The sequence below is a fragment of the Lissotriton vulgaris genome, chromosome 1_1 (genome assembly GCF_964263255.1).
Source record: "Lissotriton vulgaris chromosome 1_1, aLisVul1.2, whole genome shotgun sequence".
Classification (NCBI taxonomy): domain Eukaryota; kingdom Metazoa; phylum Chordata; class Amphibia; order Caudata; family Salamandridae; genus Lissotriton; species Lissotriton vulgaris.
Genome location: NC_141685.1, coordinates 798,112,806 through 798,136,428, shown reverse-complemented (window position 1 = coordinate 798,136,428; position 23,623 = coordinate 798,112,806). Strand labels below are relative to the sequence as shown.

At 43.8% G+C, this 23,623-nt stretch overlaps 1 protein-coding gene across 1 annotated transcript in view; it reads left to right on the top strand.

Moving 5' to 3' along the window:
- PAPPA2 (pappalysin 2) overlaps positions 1–23,623 on the top strand; it is an 853,188-nt gene that overhangs the window by 214,163 nt on the left and 615,402 nt on the right. The window lies entirely within an intron of this gene.

The window sequence follows — 23,623 nt, the reverse complement described above, 5'->3', positions numbered from 1 at the left end:
TGTTTCTTTTAGTGAAGTTTAAAGGTTTTTAAATTGTATTTCCTAAATGTAACCTGTAACCTTTGAGAGTGTGTGTGTGAGTAGCTGTATAGGGCAATGAGTGGGTTTGTGAGTGGCTGTATGGCTGTGGGACTGATGTTTTATTGGATTTCGTGTGTGTGTAGCTGTATGGGTCGATGAATGGATGTGTGAGTAGCTGTATGGGTCTGTGAGTGCGTGTGTGAGAGTCTGTATGTGCATGCGAGTAGGTGTGGGAGTGGCGTATGGATGTAGGAGTGAGTGTGCCAGTAGTTTTAAGTGTGTGTGAGTTGCTATGTGAGTGAATTTGTGAGTCAGTGAGTGGATGTATAAGCAGCTGAATGGGTCTGTGAGCGGGTGTGTAAGAAGCTTTGTGGATGTGTGAGTGGGTTTGTGAGTGTCTGTATGGATCTGTAAGTGGGTGTGTGAGTGACTGTATGGGCCTGTGAGTAGATGTATGATTGGATTTATGGATCTGTAAGTTGGTGTGTGAGTGGCTGTATGGATGCATGAGTGGGTGTGTGACTGGTTGTGTGGGTGTGTTCATGACGTTATGGGTGTGTGAGTGGCTGTGTGGGTCTGTGCCTGGATGTGAGAGTCCCTGAATGGCTGCATGAGTGGGTGTCTGAGTGTCTGTGTGGTTGTGTCAGTAGTTGTGTGAGTGACAGGGCCAGAATGGAACCTCACTAGCCCCTTTATCCAACAAGAGTCAACCGTTTTGAAAAAAAAGTGTCCACAGTTTTGAAAAAAGAAGTCTACCCAACTGGAGTAATTTCTACTGGTTAATTAGTAAGTGCTAACTTGTTGTGTAAATGTCTAGTGCATATTCTACACTACAGTGGCTTAATGGACAGGAGGAAATGCCTTCAGTTACCTTCTGTGCATTTAATTTCAGCAATGTAATTGTTCCTCATGCATCTCCTTCCAGAAATATGTGATAACATGAATTCTCCTATAGAAAAGATGACAAGACTACAATGAGGTGAATCTCCACTAAACAAATGTACTTCCTCTTAACTGTATAAAGTAAGTGCTTTTTGTTTGGTGGAGATGTCCTCATATTCTTCAGCTTCAAGAACAAGTCACCAAAATTGGGGGAATGAGCTGGGGGCCTTTGGTAAGCTGCCCATCATCTGGCATAATGCGGGAAGGCCTTTGAATGATACTAAGGTGGACGAGGAGGGCCAAATGGGCAGAGCTTCATGGGGAAATTGTACATTTGCATACTCGTGGTAATTTAAAGGGAGAACCATGGATTCTGCTCTCCTGAGGAGAGGATTTATCACAGTAACTACAGATTGTGCTTTGATAGATCAACAATGTCTTCACCCCCACCAAGGATTTTAGATAATTTTTCATTTTGGAATTGCCAAGAGAACAATTCACCAAGCCCAGGAGGTTTGAATCATTTGTCCTGTACAAAACGCTATGTTTGACCGGGGACCCAGTGCTTAATTTGTGCCGGTCCTTGCCTTTGCTTAGCACCAGCACTTATTTATCAGGGACGAATCTACATAACACCACCCATCTGCAAATGACAGCACATCATATGGCAATGTGAATGTGGCGGAGCTGTAGACTAGACAGTTTTTAAAAATGAATTTACCTCAGTGACACGGCGCATCACACACTGGCCAGACAATCCGACTCATTATAATTTATTTAGTCAATGAATTAATCCAATATAATCAGCCTATCAGAGTCCCAAACAGTGATTTAGTCATGACGGTCACGATGCGCATTTTCAACTTGCTTTAGTTTAGGCAGCAGTTCTTGTGGGTGGGCGGGACACTGATTGGGTAGGGGGTTGCATTGGGGTCTGCAGCGGAAGCTGTGCGGCAGGCAGCATGCGTCAAATTGTTTTCAAGAGGACATTCCCTGCACACCTGAACGTACCATGCCACGAGTCGTCAGCAGTTGAGGTGGTTAGGCCAGCCCAGACGTCAAGTGCAGGCAGCAGCAGCAGGCCTACGCCGCCTATCGCATATAGGCATGCAGGCAGGCCGGCCAGTGCCCGACCACCCACCACTACCAGTAAATGTAAGTAGCAGCCGTAAGCCACTACCAACTCTGCTAGTTTTTTCCTTGGGCGTGGTGGTTCGTGGGTGGTGCGACATGACAGTCACCGGCATGGTAGATTCGGCTCCAGCTCAGCTCCACATAATATCCGACTGGGTCAAGTTAAATGCCCTGAACTAGCCCCTGCCCTACTTACAGCCTTCTCCTGCCCTGGCCTGGGCCGGGAAGTGGGATTTTACTTTCACATGGTCAGGTGCCCAGTGCCCGGCTCTGGAGGCATGATTGCTCAGGGCAGGCTTTGGACTCGTCGCTCGGTGGTCACTTCACAGTTCACTTCATGCATATGAAGTGAACTGTGAAGTGACCACTGAGTCATGAGTCCAAGGCCTGCCAAGAGCAATCATGCCTCCGGCGCCGGGTACCGTGTGCAACTAAAATGTCACTACCCGGCCCGGAGAAGGCTGTGAATGACAGGGGCCAATGCAGGGCCTTTAGTTAAACTTAACCTCAGCCATGCTCCAAAGCCACCGCCACTCCTTTAACTGCCAAAGTTACGAGCGCCTTCCAGCTCCTTCAGGTGGAGGAGCTAACAGACATGGGGTAGCGCTGCGTGGACCATTCCACAGCACTAATGCAGAACCTAATCTTGACTCAACAGATGTTCGCAATTTCAGACCCATTTCTCGCTTAGCTTTCCCAGCCAAAATGTTGGAGAAATGGATTAATACTCACGTGAGCAGATATCTTCAGGATGCTGAGGTGCTTGACTGTACTCAATATGGCTTCTGGGAGGGCCATACCACAGAAACCACCCTCTTAAGATCTACTGACGAGATTAGGAAAACTCTGGATCAGGGTGGTAATGCAGCAATGATTATGCTGGATCTCTCCGCAGCGGTTGACACAGTCCATCATGATCTTCTGACTGGCTCAACATATACACAAAATTACTTCTCCACGCCAACATGGCTTCATTTCGGGCCGATCGACCACTGATGATGTTCAGAGGGTCATCACACTCTACAACATTACAGAAGTGGCAGGAGACCCTATGGCTCTAATACTATTAGATGCCGAGAAGGCCTTCGATAGGGTCTGCTGGCAGTATCTGTGGACAGCAAGGTCGAGGTGCGGTATCGGTAACCGATTCATTAAAGCCACCTGTATGTTATACACAAACCCTGAAGCGGTTGTCTCAATAAACGGAGAGATGACCGGGAGCATCAGAGTTACCAGAGGGACAAGACAGGGGTGTCCGTGTTCTCCGTTATTGTTCGCTATTTTCATTAATCCTTTCATTCTCAGACTAGAATCCAACTTGGCGATACCACCAATCAAAACCATCAATGGCAATATTAAAACGCTAGCCTATGCGGACGACATAGCAATAGTTACCGGAGAGCCCAACGTAGCAGTAAAAGCAATGGAAGAAGATGCCAAACAATTCGGGGAGGTTTCAGGATACAAACTTAATCAGGGAAAAACCCAAATAGTTGTCAATAATAAGATTACATACTATGATGACCGGGTAGTTACCAACGCCATGTATCTAGGAGTAAACATAACATAAGACCTAGACAATCTGGTCAAAATTAACCTGGAACCCCTCATAAACCAAACAAGCAAAAACCTCCGGAGAATTCATAATCTCCATCTGACCTTAGTGGGAAGATGCAATGCCATCAAAATGCTATATCTCCCAAAAATTTTATATTTCTTTCGGACCATTTGTTTAGATTTGACCTCACAAATATTTCAGGACATAGATAACTTATAGATAACTTATTCTCACAGTTTATATGGAATTATAAAATACCACGTAGGGCACTCAAATATATTACACTCCCCAAAGAAAGAGGCGGGCTCTCACTACGGAATTTTAAAATATATTGGTGGGCCACAATCATACAGTATAGGAATATACTACTGACCTTGTATAACCCTGTTGAATGCAAGGGAACGATCCCGACACCACAGGGTTTAATATTAGGTAGTGAAACACAAGCACATCTCTGGTGACTAACCTACAATTTCTACTACAAAAAAGTACGATTTCAAACCCTAAGGGGTGTATACTCAGCCTGGAACAATGTTCGAAAGCTTCTGGGTATTGGGAGATTTTCTTACTACACAAGTATTAGTGGGAAATACCAATCTCCCAGAAACCTTTAATGACGCATGCCTGATAAGGTGGCAAAGGGCAGGGATCACCCAGTGTGGTAATTTTTATTCCAGTATAGGATTCAAATTATTTGAGGAACTGAAATCAGAGTTTGTATTAAACCAATCAGATTTCTTCACATTTTTACCAATTAGACCTTTCTTAATGAAGAAAGGGGGAGGCCCGGACAAATTTGGGAAAATTCACTTAATCGACACAATAATCCTTACCCGCACAATAAAGATTGGTGGTATATATAATAACCTCATATCCGCTCTACCTGATGACATTCCGGAATGTATAACAAATTGGCACGAAAAATTAGACGTGGGGGAAGATACCTGTGAGAAATCACTTAAGGCATCACAACTATGGCTAATGTCGGCTAATCTTCAAGCCCAATATTATAAAACTTTCTTCCAGTTATATTATACCCCGAACAAGATTGCCAAATGGGGGTCGGGCAGAGGTACAGAATGCCCTCCCTGTAAGCAGTACGAGGCAGATATGGTACACATATTCGCCACATGTGTCACATTGGGTACAATACGTAGGGAAATCTCCACCTTTCTATCCAAAATCTTTAACATACAAATCAAAATCACAACAGCAGAATTAATACTTGGTTTAGATGGAGACATCCGGCCAAAGGAAATTCAAGGGCTTATTTTTATTGCAGCAGCTGTATTCAGATTATGTTTGGCTACAGCATGGCTAGACCATAACCCCCCTGCTTTTGAACAATGGCGGGCCAGACTCTTGGTCACATATAATTTAGAAAAGGCTATATATCGAAAGAAAGGCAGAAAGAGACAAAAGACGGGGCTGAAAATTTGGGACCCACTGACACATTAGATACAGAATTCGGTCGGATAACTATATAATTTAATCTGTTTGCAATTGTATGTATCGAGAAAACGCATATTATGTTTACTATAATTTGGACACAAAAATGTCAGGTATCATGTACCCTGTTTTTATTTTTCAATTGTTGTTTTTGCTCATGTATATACTCAAGCTTGGGGGGGAGGGGGTGGAGGTCATGTTGAATAGTTCTAATTTCTACATATGAATTCTTATGTAAAATCAAGGAGGGGATAAAACGAAAATGCCTCAATAAAGATTTACAACAAAAAAAAAATTATCTTCTGATGGACCGATTGTCAGCCTGCGGAGTACAGAACTCCGCCTGGAAGGTCTTAAAGTCTTTCCTCTCTGATTGTCGGCAGATAGTGGCCTTCGGAGAGTTTTGCTCGGCCCCTTTCCAACTTCCCTGTGGTGTTCCACAGGGATCATCACTATGTCCAACTCTATTTAATGTATACGTATCGTCCCCGGCTCCATTGATTAGATCTTTTGGTTTCCGTCTTACCTCCTGTGCGGACGATACGCAGATAGTGGTATCACTCCTTCCAGGATCAGAAGGGGCTGTGATCCACAAACTTCATGATTGTATGGAAGCAGTTGGATCCTGGATGGCCAGTAATTGTCTTAAATTAAACTCAGACAAGACTGAGGTCATTCTATTTGGGAATGATATTAACTTGTGAACCCCCGAATGCTGGCCTGACTCTTTGGGACCCCTGCCTTCACCCTCCACACATGTGAAAAAACTGGGAGTGTACTTGGATGACAGATTGGACATGAAAAAAAAGGTTAATGCCATGGTGTCATCCACGATGTTCACCCTTAGAACTACTAAGAAAATTCTCCCTTTCTTGCCTAGGGAGAGTCGACAGACGGTGGTTTCGGCATTGATTATGTCAAGACTGGACTATTGCAACAGCCTCTATTTAAACATCCAAGAGAGGCTGTTGCATAGGCTACAGATGCTGCTGAAACTGATGCTAGGCTGATTTCGAGCATACCAAAATTCTCCCCAATCTCTAGTGAAATCCGTAGACTTCACTGGCTGCCTGTGAGGCAACGAGTACATTTGAAATCCATGTGCCTCGTTTTTAAGTCGCTCCAGAACCAGGGACCACGCTATCTACAGGACCAACTCCAATGGTATCTACCAACTAGGACTTTACGCTCATCAGCTCAAAAATTGGTGAGAGTACCACCAGTGAAAAAAGCCCGCTGGGGTGGGAAAAGCTTTGTGATGGGTGCCGCAAAATTGTGAAACCAGCTTCCCTTTCACCTGAGGAGTTGAACTGATTTGTTACCATTTAGGAAAATGCTTAAAATCTGGTTGTTCTAGAACCACTTCAATCTCCCCCTCATTTAGGATAGCAGATAGCGCCAGGACACCCACAGGTAACAGACGCGCTTTACAAATTAATTAACGTAACATAACATAACAGGATCGAAAATCAGGGAAAGAAGTGAGTCTGAGCCAACCTCACAATTGACACATGATTTACCTTACTAAATAATACATGAATAAGAGCTGGTGTGAGTTAAAAACAGATGAGGACAGAAACATACATCAGGGGCTTATGTACGGCCATTCAAATGTTTTGCTGGGAAGTGATAGACTCTTCGTTGCATGTAGTAAGTACTGCTGTGCCTTTAAAAGTAAAGTGGCTGTCACAAGGAGTGGGGTTCATCATGTGGGGGGGTGGATGTGATGTGTGTGTGTGTGTGTGTGTGTGTATGTATGTATGTATATGGTGCTATTGAATATATTGTGGCTATGTCCTTAGAAATGTAACGTAGTTATGTTTTTGAAGTATCTGTTCCCACTGAGTGTAATGTGCTTCTGCTGAAAAGTGCCTCATATATTGACAATCGGTTCATTAAAAGTAGAAGAAGAGAAAAACGGAAAGACAGTGATAAAGGGAGGAAAAGGAAGAAAAAGAATGGGAAAGAGTGAGGTAAAGGGGCGGGGTTCTGGTGGTGAATGAGAGAGGCATGAGGTGTAATCAAGACACGCAGCCATAGTATTCACCACCTCGACCTTTGATAGCACTGACCGCAGGCTTCTGAGAAATCTTTAGCACCAGCATTTATTATTTTACTAATTAAGTACTGCCGGGACCCCATCCCCCGGCCAAGAATTATTAGGAAAAAGGGGGCTGTGCCAAAGGTTACAGGGACACTATAGTTAGGCTCAAGTTCCACTCATACAAAGCCAGTGAAATTCAGCAATTATCATTAGCTTAGCCAACTATAACTCGCTCCCCCAGAATGCACTACATATGACCTCACATATTACATCACTCATGACATGGTCAGTGACACCACTGATGGCATCTTCCAGTGACTGTGAGTGTTTTAAAAAAAGTTAATGATTGTTAAATATTTATACCAAGGTGTATTGGTGAATCAGTGGGTGTATGAGTGCCTGTATGAATAATTGAATGGGTGCATAGCTTACTGTATAAGTGAGTGATTAGGCGTGTCAGTGAATGTATGGGCGAGTGACTGGTTGTGTGAGTACCTATATGGGTGTTGAAGTATCTGTGTGGGTGGGTGAGGGGAATGTGGCTGCCTGTATGGATGAGTGAGTGGGTGAGCCAGTGGCTATATGGGTTAGTGAGTGCATGTGTGAGGAGCTGCGTGGGTGAGTGAGAGTGTGTATGGCTGTGTCAGTGAGTGAGTAGATTTGTCAGTGGTATATGGTTGAGTAACTGGGTATGTAAAAGGCAGTATAGGTGAGTGATGGTATGAGTGACGATATGGGTGGGTGAGTGTATGTGAGAGCATGGATGTGTTTGTGCTTGTGTCAGAGACTGTACAGGGAGTGCATATTAGTATCTGTATGAGTGAATGTGTAGGTGTGGGTGTCTGTATGGGTGATTAAGTGGCTTTGTGATTAACTGTATGGGTGAGTGACTAGGGCCTAGATGTAGGTAATAGCAATTTACCGAATGGTAAATACCGAATTTTACAGATTCGGTATTCACTATTCGGTAATTGCTATGTAGGTAGAATATTCGGTAAAAATACCGAATCTGTAAGATTCGGTGTTTACCGATTCTGTAATTACAGAATCGGTATTTGCCATTGATTCCTATGGGCCTTGAAGCCCATAGGAATCAATGGCAAATACCGATTCTGTAATTACAGAATCGGTAAAATTACCGATTTTGCAAGGGTGACAGGGTGTCACTTTGACACCCTGTTGCACCCCTGTTTCTGGCTTGTGTGCCATGTGACACACCGACATGCCCTTAGGGCATGTCTGTGTGCCACATGGCACAGGTGTACATGCACAGATGTGCATGTACACTGGAATTCGTTATTTACCATGGAATAGTATTCCATGGTAAATAACGATTCGGTAAGGGCCTGTGGCACTGATTACAGTGCCACCTACATCTTGATTTACAGAACATTCGGTATTTTACAGATTCTGTATATTTACCGAATCGGTAAATATACCGATTCTGTAAATAAAATGCCCCCTACATCTCAAAAGCAAAATACCGGTCGGAAACGGCCAAAATCGGCCGTTTCCGACCGGTATTAAGGCTCCTACATCTGGCCCTTGGTGTATAAGTAGTTCTATTGGTGACTGTCTCGGTGTGTATATGGGTATATGAAAGGATGTGTCAATGGCTGTACTAGTGAGTGAGTAGGTGCTAGAATTGTTGTATGGGTGAATGAGTGGATGTGTGTGTAGATCTATGAACCAGTGAGTGGGTGTTTAAATACTGGTATAAGTCTATGAATGGAATTGTGAATGGTTGTGTGTAAGTGGGAGTGGGTATATGAAAGGTTCTATTGGGGTGCAAGTAGGTGTATGAGTGGTTCTGTGGATGATGTTATCAGTGATGTCATTTGAGATGTAATCAGTGATGTCATGAGTGATGTCACTGCCCATGTCATGAGTGATGTAATATGTGAGGTCATAAGCAGTGCATTGCAGGGGCATATGTTATAGTTAGCTCAGATAACTATAACTGCAGAATGTTATTGGCTGTGTAAGAGTGGAGTGAAATCTGAGCCTATCTATAATGTCCCTGTAACCTCTTTTTTTTCAGTGAATTTCTAAGGTTTTTAAAATTGTATTTGCTAGCTATAAAAACCCTGTAACCTTGGGTTTTTTAAGTGAATTTTGAAGGTTTTTCAAAATCTATTTCCTGACTATAACGTCCTTGAAACATTGTTCTTTTAAACTAGTAGTCATGTTGGCAGCGTACTGGAGGGGGTGGGGCCTCTGACCAGCTCTGAGAAATCCTGCTGTGTCGAACTTACTGGAGTTAACAGGAGGACTTCTGGGCTGCCAAGAACTCTCAACATCAAAGAGAACTTAATCCCCTAACCAGCAGTGCTCCAGGAGACACATTTGCAGAGTGATGTCAAAAGGAGGCATTGCCTTCAAATACCTCTCAGCAATCCCACTGTATGGCTCTTACTGGATGTTACAGGAGAGGTTATTGGCCTCCAAAAACCTTCAGCAGACAAGGGGACTTCATCCCCCCACCAACAACACGCCTGGAGGCGCGATTGCAGAGTGGTGCAGAAAGGAGTCGAGGCCTCTGGTATCTGCCAGTACATTAAAAAATATATATATTTTAAATTCCTAGGCCGATTTTTGTAATTTTTTTTAATAAATGAAGGGAGGGTGCGTGGCTCCCCTTCCCTAGGTCGATTTTGGCCCTGGGATCCCCATCCCACAGGCCTGCCGTTTTTTGTTTTTTTAAAACATGGGAAGAGGGGCCAAGCAGCCCTCCCACCTGGACCAATTTTGGCCCCGGGGACCCCATTCTCCAGGGCCTGACCTCTATACTGTCATTTTTGTTGTGGACCACAGGGAGCCTGAAGGCCGCTGTGGTCCCTGCTGGCTCCCGGCATCTGTCAGGAGCTAGCATTGCTTTTGGACAAAGGGAGCTGCTGAACATGCAGCTCCCTCTGTCCAAAATCAATTCTGCTCTGCTTTGAGTTAGTGGGAGCATTTTACAACTTACTCGAGGCAGAGCAGAGTTTTCTATGGCTTGGCGGGAGCGGTAATGCTCCCCTCAAGCCATAGAAAACAGCAATGTCCCAGGGAGGGCACCCTGAAACATTGCTTGAGCCGGCACTATGGGGGGTCAGTTCCCAGGGTCATCTATGGCTCCTGGAGGGAGGCCACACAGCCCCCCTCCATTACAGGACAAAGCCCCAGAAAGGTGGTGGTCCCCGGGGCTGAGGAGGGCCATGCAGCCCCCATTTTAATTTTACAATTTTTCCTGAGGTGGTGACTAACCCCATAACTGTGGGGGGGGCACATGCCCCGCATTAATATTATATTTAGGACCAGGGAGGTGGCTGTCTCCGACACTGTGGCGGTGTGCCCCTGGGGCTGCGGGGGAGCAGCGCTGGCTCCCCGCATTATTAAAACATTTGCCTTGGGGAGGCGGTGATCCCCAGGGTGTGGGGGCTGCCATGAGGGCAAATCCTGCATAAAATATGAAAAATGCCACAAGAAGATTGTGGTCTCCTAGGCTTTGGGGATCCTAGGAGTGAGGCCCTGTACTCCCCCTCCTACTTATTTGGACATGCCCATAGGACCTGGCCCATCCGGGGGCTGATTCGAAACGAAATGCAAGAGACTACGCTTTGTTTTAAAAAAAAATTCTGCAGGAGTCGCAGATTAAGCATGACTCCCAAAGAAAATGTTTTTAAAAATGTTTTTTTACCTTGTGAGGTCCGTGTGGGAGCCCCCAAAAGAACTAAGGGTCAGGGTATTTCTACCCTGTCCCCTTTTCTTCTTTTTAAATGTTTTTTTTTCCTGTGACTCGATTGAAGTGTTAGCAGCCAATCAGATGCTCAGCACAACAACAGAAGGGGTCACTGATCCTTCGTGTCTCTTTATAAACAATTGAAAATTTCTTTAAATAACTCAGCAACTACTGAACGAATTCATAGCGTTTAATAAAAAGGTCGCTTTCTGGACCAACAGCTACTTTTCTGCCAAATTTGGTGCAATTCAGTTCAGTAGTTCGGACTGTAGCCTTGTTTAAAATATCCTATGGAAATTAACATGAGGAAAACTCATTTGAGGACCCCCTTTTTTTTGGCCCCTGCTTGATGGATCACCACAAATGTTTTAAGACAGCAACCGAAGTGAGCGTCAGACTACTTTTGAAAATGTTGTGAAGATTCATGAAACAATGCCAAAGTTATTGGCAAAACAAAAAAACGCTATTCCTATGGAAACTACACCCTACCTATAACTACCTACTGGCGACCGTTTCCAACATGTTATGTCAATGGGGATTTTTCATTTTTTGAACATGACTACAGCCCGAACTGCTGAACGGAATTACCCCAAATTTGGTAGAAAGCAAAATGTTGGTCAAGAAAGCATGCTTTTTATTGACGAAACACCCCGAAACCTACCTACCTATCTATATATTACCTACTGGTGGTCACCAATAGGTAGTTATAGTTAGGACCATCTTTCCATAGGAAAAGCGTTTTTGATTTTGCCAATAACTTTGGCACCTCCTGGTGAATCTTCATGATATCTTCAAAACTTTTGCTACAGTCAGTTCAGCTGCTGTGTTAAAAGTTTACTTTTGGTGTGATCTGTCAAGTAGGGGGCCAAGAACAAAATGGGGTTCCAAAACTCGTTTTCCCATAGGGATTTTGAACACTACTACAGACCAAACCACTGAACGGAATTATATCAAATTGTGCATAAAACTAGATGTTGCTCAAGAAAGCGGGCTTTTGTGATTTGGTGTAAATCTGTTCAGTAGTTTCATAGATATGAAAGTTACAAAATATAGATATCTGGGGACGCTGATCCTTGTAGTAGAGTCGCGTATACACAGTCCCCAAGCTGAAATTTGATTGGCGGCCAACACTTCAACTAGGAAATGTTTGCAGCCATCTTGGGACTAGACTTGAAAATAAAGAAAAGGGGGCAGGGTAGGAATGACCTGACCCCTCAGATATAGTGGGGGTCATACAGGGACCCAGCCGACTGTTAGAACAATTTTTTTATTCAATTTTGTTGCAAATTCGGAGGCAGACACGTGGATCTGTGGTAAATTGGAGAAAAAAAAGATGCGCTGTCTCCTGCACATCTTTTTTAGGAAGCTCCCGGGTGGGCCAAATCCAGAGGAGTTCTAAACAATAAAAGAGGGGGGCACAGGAGGCCCCCCCACTTAGGTTTTATTAAAACCCCAGGGACTACAACCTCACCAAACTAACACTTATAACGTATGCGGGGCGCACAGCCCCTGCAGCCCTGGGCACCACCACCTCCCTGGGCATTGCTAAAATTAGTGCGGAAGAGGCCCATAAGGCCTCCGCTGCAGTTCCAGAGGCCGCCACCTCCCCGGGGCTAATGTAAAACTAATTGGGGAGCCTCACTGATCCCCCCCATGGCACAAGGACCACCACCGCCCGGGCTGTTTTTTATGCAATGGGGGGCCCCAGGGACCACAAGCTGCCCAGGGCCAAAATCATTGTTTTTTGTTTTTTTAATGGAAGGGGGGCAGGTGGCACTCTCCTGGACCGGTCTGGGCACCAGGGACCGCCACATCCCTGTGGCATACCGTCTTTAAAGAAAGGTGAGTGGGTCTTGTGGCCCCCCTCCTAGAGCCTTACATGACTGTGGGGACTGACACCCCCAGGGCCAGCTTCTGCTATGTCATGGGGTGCTCAACCCTGGAATATAGCTGTTTGCTATGGTTCGGCTGGAGCTTTACCTGGCATTCAGACAGATATATACAAGCTAAATCCCTACCACCGAGGATTTAGTGATAGAGACGAAAAGCATACCATTGAGGTATAGAACATTACATATCTATGTGATAGCAGAAATGGCAGGTAATCACAACACATTTAGGTAATGGGGAGTAAGCTTGATACATTACGTAGATATTGGGATCTCCCATTGAGATAAACTTTGAAGATGTGAGCTAGGAGCTCAGTCATGACTACATTGCAGGGACAACTAATAATTAATAGAATAGAAATAAGGTACGGAATCTATCTTTGATGCTGCCATTTGTCAGGGCTTATATCAAGTCATGAAAACTTGATTGAAATATGTATAATAATACATCCACTGGTAATTATACAATTTTAGTATGCAAAATCATTTAAATAATGAATCGTATAATCTGAATCTCCATAGAATCTGACGTGAGAATGTGCAGAATATAATTGCTTAGTTATTTGTTTGTTGGGAAAAACTGCCATTCCCATAATGCCTCATAATGCCTAATGTGGGAGAAAGATATTTAAGGTAAAAGTAATGATGGACTCATGAATACACAGTGAGCAAGACCAGTTTGGTTGAAACGCGTTGGTGAAAATGCAATGGTGTGAGTTGTTATGACTCAATAAATTAAATTGGAATATTCCATTTGAGAGTCCAGTGTAATTTCTCTTATTTTACTCTAAATATTTATATATATATATATATTTTCACTGAAAAAACGATAGGTTTCATTGATGTTATAGTTAGTTGGACATTTCACTTGTATAAAACCAGAGAAATTCTGCAATTATAGTTAGTTCAGCTAACTATAACTCGTGGCCGTGCAATGCACTGCTGATGACGTCACATATAACATCTTTCATGACATGGTCAGTGACATCACGGATGACATCTCAAATGACATCACTGATGACATCACAGTTTACATAATCCAGTGACTGTGTTTCTATAAAGTTTAAATATGTTTTATATACGTGCCAAGGTGTATTGAAGAATGAGTGGGTGTATAAGTGTCTGGATGGAGGATTTAGTAGGTGCGAGACTGTATAAGTGAGTGTTTAAATGTGTCTTACTGAATGCATGGGTCAGTGCCTAAACTGTGTAAATTTCTGTATCAGTGTGTCTTTTGTTGTGTAAGCTGCTGCATGGGTTGGTGAGTAGCTACATGAGTGTCTATATGGGTTATTGATTGGTTGCCTGATTGTGTGTGTGGGTTGGTGGGGTGTGTGTTACTTTGTGCATAGATGTGTAGGTGAATCCCTGCTTGTATGGGTTCAAGAGTGTGTCTGTGAAGGGATCTATGGGTGAGTGAGTGTGCATATGGCTGTGTTGGTGAGTGAATGGATGTCTCAGTGGTGTATGTATGAATGACTACATTTGTGAAAGGCAGTATATGTGAGTGTTGGAGTATATAAATGACTATACATAAGAGTGAGCGATAGTGAGAGTGGCTGTATGGATGAGTGTGTACTTGTATCAGTGATTGTATAAGAGAGTAAGTATGCATTTGTTTCTGTTTAAATAAGTGATGTGGTGTGTGTATAACTGTATAGGTGAGTAAATGGAAGTGTGATTAATTATTTGCATGACTTACTAGGTGTGTGAGTAACTCTGGATGAGTGGTGGTGTGCGAGTGTCTGTATAGGCATAAGAGTGCATATGATAGTATTGTATTGATGAGTCACTACATGTATGAGTGATTGTATGGGTGAATGAGTGGATATGTGGGTAGACCTAGGAATCAGTGAGTGCGTATGTAGTAACTAGTATTGTTGTGTCGATGGTTTCGAAAATGGTAGTCTGTATTTTAGAGTGGGTTTATCAAAGGTTATATGTGGGTGTGAGGAGGTGCATCAGATTTTCACGTGGATGATGACATGGTCAGTGATGTCATCAGTGATTCCGTTTGAGATGTCATCTGTGATGTCATCAGTGATGTCACTGACCATGTCATGAATTATGTAATATGTGACGTCATCAGCAGTGCATTGCGGGGGCGTGAGTTATAGTTAGCTGAACTAACTATAACAATGGATTTTCTCTGGTTTTGTACGAGTTAAATGTCCAACTAACTATAACGTCCCTGTAACCTATGTTTTTTTCAGTGAATTTCTAGGGTTTTTTAAATGCTAATTTCTAACTATAACGTGCCTGAAACCTATGGTTTTTCCAATAAATTTCAAAGGTTTTTTAAATGCTAATTTCTAACTTTAACGTCCTTGAAACCTATGTTTTTTTTCAGTGAATTTTAAAGGTTTTCTAAATGCTAATTTCTAGCTATAAAGTCTCTGAAACCTGTGTTTTTTAGAGAATTTCAAAGGTTTTTTAAATTCTAATTTCTAACCATAACGTCCCTATTAAACCCCCTTGAATCCTCAATGTCCGTCGGGGCCAACTAGCCCACCAGGTACCTCAAGTAAGCGCCACTGAGTTGCATTGCAGAGAGGTGTTCAGAGTTCACGCCCCTTTTTACACCACACTGCAAACGCGGCTTGTGGCGCACTGCTGCTTGTAGAATTAAGTCCACTTGTATCCTGAGATCCTCAGGACACAAGAGGACCTCAATGCCAATCAGCAGTGCACCAAAAGCCGTGTTTGAAGAGTGGTGTAAAAAGGGGCATGGCATCTTGCCACCTCTCTGCAACACAGCTCTGTGGCGCTTACTGGAGATACTTGGTGGGCTAATTGGCCCCCAGGGACCCCCAGGGACCCTCAGGATTGAAGGGGACTAAATTCCCCAATTTACAATGCACCAGGGGCGCGTTTGCATCCTTGTTGTTTCAGACCCCACCCCCTCGCTGCACGACTGTGCAAATTTGCCCCCTGGCGCGTTGTAAGTTGGGGGATTAAGTCTCCTTCAATCCTGAGGGTCCCTGGGGGCTAACTAGCCCACCAGGTACCTCCAGTAAGCACCACAGAGCTGCGTTGCAGAGAGGTGTAAAAAGGGGCCTGGCCTCGGACCACCACTTTGCAACACAGCACTGTGGCGCTTACTGGAGGTACTTGATGTGCTAGTTGGCCCCAGGGACCCTCAGGATTGAAGGGGACTAAATCCCCCATTTACAACACGCCAGGGGCTTGTTTGCACACTTGTTGTTTCAGGTCCCGTCCCCTTGCTGCACGACTGTGCAAACGTGCCCCTTGGTGCATTGTAAGTTGGGATATTAAGTCCTCTTCAATCCTGAGGTGTATATATACACACACATATACATCCAAATACATATATATTGATTGGGTACATGAGGGAAAATAACAACAAAACTAGGGCAATAAGATGAATACACTTAGGTTCTGATTACAAGTTTGGCCGTCCATGGGACCACGGAACCCGTGGTGGAGGCTTGGTGGCGATCGGGGACCAGCTGCACCAGTGGTCTGACCGCCTTACTACGACTATGGCAGTCAGACCATTGTGAGACAGCTGCAACCGCCATTGAATCGCAATCCCCAGTGGTCTTGAGGCATCAATATGCTTGGCAGTGCGGCTGAAGCACCGGCAAGCATATTATGAGTTTCCTAACCGCCAGCAGTTTCATGGCATTGAGCCTGCCATGAAAATGCTGGCAATGAGGAAACAAAAGTGGCCCTACCTGGCCCCCTGTTGCCTCAGGCCACTGGAAGGCATACAGGGGGGCACATGGTGTGCCCTGCTGTGTCCATGCACCCCCTTTCCTACACAGCATGGACTTGACAGTCCACGCCGTGCAGGAACGGGCTTTGATATCCCAATTGTGGTGCCTTTTTGAAAGGCACCGCCGTCGGAACGCCAAAGGATTGCCTGCCAGATTACAAAAAAAACTTGTAATCTGACAGGCAGGTGGCGGCCCTGTTTGGCAGTCTTGAAGCATGGTGGCAGCGTGGCGGCCCACTCTAGGACTGCCAAACTCATAATCTTAGTGTATACTACTGTCCACAGGGTAACCCAGTGAAAAGGGTTACAATGGGAATGTAGCCACTTTCTAGGTTAGACTGACAGTGCCCTGGTGAATAGTTTCTCTAGGGATATGTGTAGCTGCACAACTTTATAATTCAATAGCCACCCTTGTTTGGATCGATATACTTTGAAAAAAACAAATATTTGAAAAATGACTTTGTACACATGGTCTACATTAGGCTGTGATTCCCATGTCAATAATTTCTTCTGAACATGTTTCATTGTTTTCACAGGGCCTAGCTGTGCAAATCCTCTCCTTTCATGTTGTGCCATGTTTTCTAACCGCGTTGCTATACACAGTAATCTGCCAATCTCCCTTTGTTCATGGAAGCTGTTGTGAAAGGGTGAGCCAAAAATATTGAAAAAGACCACAAAGGATGAACATAGATCGTAATTACCAGGCTCGAGGGGCTTTAGCTTGGTGGTGGGTTGCTTTTCCACTTTCAAAAGTGAGTGAGATTGTGTAATCATTACATACTCAGCACGAGCCTGAGTACGAGTTGGGTATAGTGGTGTCCCCAGTGGGATACCCTTTGCCCAATCACAGGAGTTTTGGTGTTCCTGCATTCAGGTTTACCAGGGTGTGAGAACATCTGCTCGCCAAAGCATCCAACCAGTAAAAGCACATGTGAGTGTGGGAAGATGCAGCAGGAACAATCTGTCTGTCCCCTGCCTATCTTCCCACCTAAGGGGAGCATGGAATACCATCCCACCACCACCCTACAGCTTGCTTTCCCCAACACAATTTCTTCTTATCCATTGCCCGATACTGTCTGCCACTCTCATTATCCATGCTTATTCCCCATACTGTGAGAGTTAACTCATAATTGCACAGTGCTGAAATATTTCCACATGGTACCTGTGTTTATGATGCAGAGACTGTGCCAGTACTGTCCATCTCTCAATGGGCATCTTACTAGAAGGCCAGAGGCAGCATTAGTGTGACAAGTCTGTGTAAACAGAAAATGTACTTCTACCATATCACCTTACAGATTACTCGTACACCTCACTAATTGAAAATGATCGCTATACTCACCACTGCCCTTAAGCTCCCATCATCTTGGGCATCCTGAGCTGCTATCTTCTTCCAAGCCTAGTTATCCTTGGAGGTAAACTTTGACGGACCATCTTCCTCTTCTGAATCCTTAGTCCATTCCCAGTATTAATTTGTCCTCCTTTTGCCTAATACTAGTAGGTAACAGGAGGATGACTTCCCCAGGTCACCATAAAACTCACTCCCATAGGAACACAGCTAACCATGGGCAGAGCCCAAGGCTGAACCAACTCTCTCTTGCCTCAGTCATGCAGACACATTGTACGTAAGACAGACTGTCAGGTAAAGACGAAATATGGGACCCCCTCAGATGATCGCAGAGGTTAGATACATTTAACACGTTCACTCAAAGGTCAAATGGAAAAAGGGTTGAAATATAAACAGCCCCTTTATCGTAGGCTGATGGCATTAAATGTGTGAATGCTTATTCTGTGTGACTAGGTGAATTTCCACACCATGTTCAGTCATGGATGTTGATTCACCAAAAAGCCAAAAGTAATGGAGGAGACTTCATCCAAACTTGGACTCCTGGTGACACCTCAGAGATTCCTTGTCCTATCCTCCGACCCTCCACAATCCCATTTTTGCTGCTGAGGTGCAAAGGAACCTACAGAAAGTAAACAAGGCTCTCAGAACTATGTTTAATTTATATTCCTGCAACTGTCTTCTTGATTCCTGAGGCCGAAGCAGCAAGGGCAGTCCAAGAAGCACCAAAGGGTAAGACACACAAAAATCTGCTGAAAAAACTGTATAGACCCACCTGCCATGCTAACAATAAGCAGTATAGCCAGCTGCAGCCTGTCCTAATGGGCTGAGGGGTCATACCCCCTCACCCTTTGGCCTCTACAAAGAATGTCTGTCAGTATAAGCAAAGGTCAGACTGACAGACACTCTTTATTTTTAGGTCAGGCAGCTAAGAGCTAGACATGTGCTAAATGTGCAGGCTCCTGGCTGCCTGAGCCGAACTTTGGGGCTGAAGGAGTCACCACTCAAGTGGGTGTGACGTCTTCAGTCTGGCAAAGCACCTCAAGTCCCTCGCCCTCGTGACAAGGGGGAGCGTCACTGATTGCTTTGGATCTGGGCTCTTCAGTTCTAAGCCCTAAAGAGCCCAGGGCTGAGTGTCAATCACTGACACCTCCCCACAGAGTGGGGTGGGGTCAGCAGTCTCATTGACACCCATACCACTCTGTGACGAGTGAAGGACTTCTGCCTTCCCTCATTGTCTGAATGAAGGTAGCAGCCCCAACCCTCCTCGGACCTCCAAGGCTTAGGATTGCTGCCTTCCCTCATTGGCTAACCTTAAGTCTGCCAATGAGCGAAGGCAGAAGTCCCAACCCTTCTGCGGTCTCCAAGGCAGAGCTGCGCAGGTCAGTCAGATTTTATTTGGAATGTTTGCAGCGTATCTGCTTGAATATTTGAGAGTGAGTGTTGTGAATGGATGTTTGTGTGTGTGCATGTGCATGTGTGAATGTATGGTAGTGAGTGAGTGTGTATGTGTGCATGAGCAGCACCCCTACCCCCTCCCTGGTAAAAGTACAGGCATTCATTGTGGCATAGAGAGCTATCAATGTATGTGCTGCTGCTTGTGCTCTGTTTTTCTGTGTATTTGTTTTTCCGTGTTTGTGAAGGTTGCACTTCTGCTCCCTGTATTGTAGCTGATCTGTTGGCCAGTGTAAACTTGCACTGCTTCTGCAGTATCGCACTTCTTATATGTGCATGTTGGAGTTTGAAGCTTACATTGTTGCTGCTGATTCTTCTGTGCAGTTGAAGTTTGTTTGCCTATCACTCATATTGTAACCTTTTTCTATTTATGTTAGAAATATTGTAATACTGCTGATTGTCCTGAACCTGCTCTTTGTGAGGCAAGCTTGCACTGCTGATTCCTATATTCAGTGGCAGCTGCAGCCAATTGAAACTGGTAGGGCAGCACGGGCCGCCTCGTTTCTTCTGCTCCTCTACTCCTCTGGCAGTGTATGGGCCTGAAAGCCCAGGTTTCCTACCTGAACCAAACGCTGCTCTCACAGCATGAGAGCAACACCAGGATTTGTCTGAGCAGCCTCGTTTGCCCCTCAGACAGGGCCCGATTCACAGAACTAACTTGAGACAAAATCCTAAACTTACTACCATTTTGGTATTCACAGAAGGCACATACTCATTTTGGTATTCACAGAAGGCACTTACTCATTTCGGTATTCACAGAAAGTAGGAGTCCTAACTTCAGGACTCCTAAATGCCTTCTGTGAATACCGAAAGTCTTAAAGTTAGGATTTTTCTCAGTTTAGGAGTATCATCACACAAGACTGGGAAGAGGTTAGGGAGCCCTGAAAAACACACACCCCGGGCCTGGCCTGAGAGAACACAGCCGATGCAGGACCATTTAGTAGTGAAAATGTGAAACAGTATGCAGCCCTTAACTCTCTTCTGCCCAGAAAAACATTTGAACCGTCTCAAAGAAAACTCAGCGGGTTAATGCGCCTGCAGCAGAATACTTCAGTTTAATGCTAAAATTGTGAATTATTTTGCTGTACTGTTTTTACTTTCTTGAGTGTTTTTCCCTTGCACCCAGGAGGTGTCCTCTGGCTTGGCTCCAGAGAGAGACAAATTAAAGTAGCATGGTGGTTTAAATGATTCATCAAAACAAGAAAAGAACAAGCATTTACAAGGCAATAGGTCTTGCATTACTGAAAGTTTGAGCTATTGGTGTTGCATTATTAGCTCAAACATTCATTAATGCGAGAACTATTGCAGTACAAATGCTTGTTTCTCTGTGTAAGGGAAGGTTACCCTGCTAATATTTAGGTTTTCTGTGTGCCAACATTGCTGCTGCCTAGGCTGTAACTGGTGTGTGTGTGTGTGTGTGTGTGTGTGTGTGTGTGTGTGTGGGAATGAAGTTGTTGCTGCTCTTGGTGTTGCCTGTTTTTTGAGAGAGGGAAGCTTGCACTGCTGCCCCCTATGCTGTTTATTTGTGCTGGCCAATGCTATTCATGTTGTATTTCTTTAATGAACGTTTTGATGTTCTTCGCCTCCGTTTCTTTGTTTTTAGTTCCAAGTGAACCCAATCTGCCCAAACTGGAAAAACCACAATTTTTTGGATGATTGGAAGTTCACTACACTCAAACTTGTTCAAGATTTGAGGTTAGATTTTCAAGTCTGTTCCTTATTGTCTCATCTTTTCATTTTTTTTATTACTTCCATCTTGGATCTGGAAGGCTTTGTAGAGTTAATCATGCTTGTTCAGTTTAGAGTGTCAGCAAGGGAAAAAGTGACTGATAATGGCAGGTTGTGCGAATGGCCAGCAATTTTGTAGAGTTTACAAGGCTGTTTTTTTTGTTTGTTAAGTCGGATTTGAAACTATAATACGCATTTTAGTTGTACGTCAGGGCTAATCCAATTCCTTAGGGTTGATTTGTGTTTCTTGTACAGAAACAGTGGGGGACTACCCATGTATCCCGTCCTGCATTTCCCTCGAGGTCTTGAAACTTTGTAGACCGGTTTTTACAGGCAGGGGGCTCTACTGACACCTCTGCTAATTTCTACAGGTTATTTGAAGCAGGTAAACCCTGCTCTGTAAGAGAGGGAGAGGAAAGACACAAGGAGGGAGATGGGAGAGCAGAGATAGAAGGGAGAGGGGCAAGTTTGAACATTTTGCTAGGACTGCTTTTAGTTCCAGTCCGGCCCTGTCCAGAAAGAGGTTGCGACATCTATATTGTGCACCCAGTGTTCCAGTTTTCTTGGCTACAATTATTGTCTATGTCCCCTCTTGCCTGCCCTCTGTGGTCCGTTGTGCAGGAGTGGCAGGGTGGTGGGGGGTGAGGGGGGGGGGGGATAGTGGACTCGGACATACGACGGAACGTAGTAAAGTAGGTAAATAAATAAATAAAACTATTTACCTTGGACGCGCTGCATTTCCGAGTTGGCGGTGCAGCACGCGCAATGTGAATTGTTGTATTTATTTATTTACTTACTTTACTCCATTCCGTTGTATATCCGAGCCCACTACCCCCCCACCCTGCCCCTCCCCCGCCCCATAGCACTCCCTCTGCGAGCCCGACTGCCGCTATCAGTGCCCCTTCTGCCTACCCTCCCTGGTCAACTTGCTTGCCTCTGCTACCTCCCTCGAAGTCCAGTCTCTGTGCGCGTGCTCCTGATCACTCGCTCCCATTGTCTATTACCACTGTCTGTCACCCTGCCCTCTGTTGCTTTACCTGCCCCCTATCCTTGCACCCCCCACTCTGTGTGTGCATGCACATGTCCCTTCCCTCCCTAGTCCATTGTGCTGCCACAGCCCCTGTGCTGCCACTGCCCTCCATTGCTGCCTGCACACTTCCCCTGACTCTCTTTTTTATTGTATGAATTACATATATTGTCCTTATAGGGACTTCTGGCAATCTTTCAAAATGCTTCTGTAAGCCTCTATCTGTGGCATCTTACCAAATAATAATTTCGTTGAAATTGTTAGCTCCATTTTGTAGCCCCCAAACAGACCTTTTTTTCTTACACGCATTTCAATTAAGATACAAAGAAGAGTAACCAAAATTGTATATCATCATCTGTGAGGTATGATCCATAAGTGATACACCAGCCTGATAGGGGGTCAGAGTTCAGAAAGTTATTACTTGAGACTTCTGTTTTTTTCTGCATGCCCTAATTTCATTGTATAATTATTTCTGCGTTGGGTTAACAGACATATTTTCTTTGCAAGTAAAACTCTCTAGCTGGCCATCCGATTATTTATTTTGGAAAGGGAATATCTGTTTTACCCACCAAACAAATGCCACACATTAAAATGAGGCACACAGAAGAAAACCAGAAGGGGAAACCAGACGTATTTGTAACTGTTGAGTAATGACCCATAACAGGCATCCACTATCTCCAATTAACTTTTTTTAAACTTTTTTACATCATTACTTAATGTGCTGCTCAGTACATATGTCTGTTTCAATTGACGGCACCTTAAATTCATTTTACCCACATTAGGCCGATTCAAAAACTGCAGTTTGTAGTATGTATAGTAGTATTACGAAGTGCTAGTCCTAGGTCTGCAAGTGGAGACCTTTGTCTCTGACACTCCTATCTTTTTTATGAGAAGATATCCTCCCCTATTATAGAGATCTCTGCACATATACACCTCAATTTTTGTATTAAATGTTGGTGGGACAAGGGAGAATGGGAAATACTACAACAAAATAAAAATAGTTTATGGAGATATAAGGAGGTGTTAAAGAGGGGTTTAGGGAGAGACAAACACCCCAACAATATTAAGCTCTTTGTTATTCACAAACTGATTTTGTACAGAATATACAGCCATTAAGGTCCTATAACAGTTCTAATTGTACCCCAGCTCAGTCCTGGGGTAAGTCCAACATTACAAATGACCAGCCATCAAAACAAGAGCACCCTTCTATAGAAAATAATGAAGGAAGGATCTTAAAATAATACCCAATAGGAAATAATGTTAAAATAAAACACACACACACATACATACACACACACACATATATTTATATTCATTGTATTTAATGTCAAAAATATATATACCCAATCAATGAATTATATATTATCATGAATTTTAATACACTTTAAAACATAAAACAAAATGTATCTTAATTTTTTGAAAGAAAAAAATTGTTAACCATAGTTGTATACATTACATTTAGAAGTCTTACATTTACGGATTAAATACAAATAAACACTTTACTGTAGGTGGCATTCTTAAAATAAATCTTTATATAAGGAATTATATATTACTTAAATATATCTAAATTATTATTTTTATAAATATTCTTTTAAGAAATTAATACTGTAACTTTTTTACTTGCTCTTGGTTAA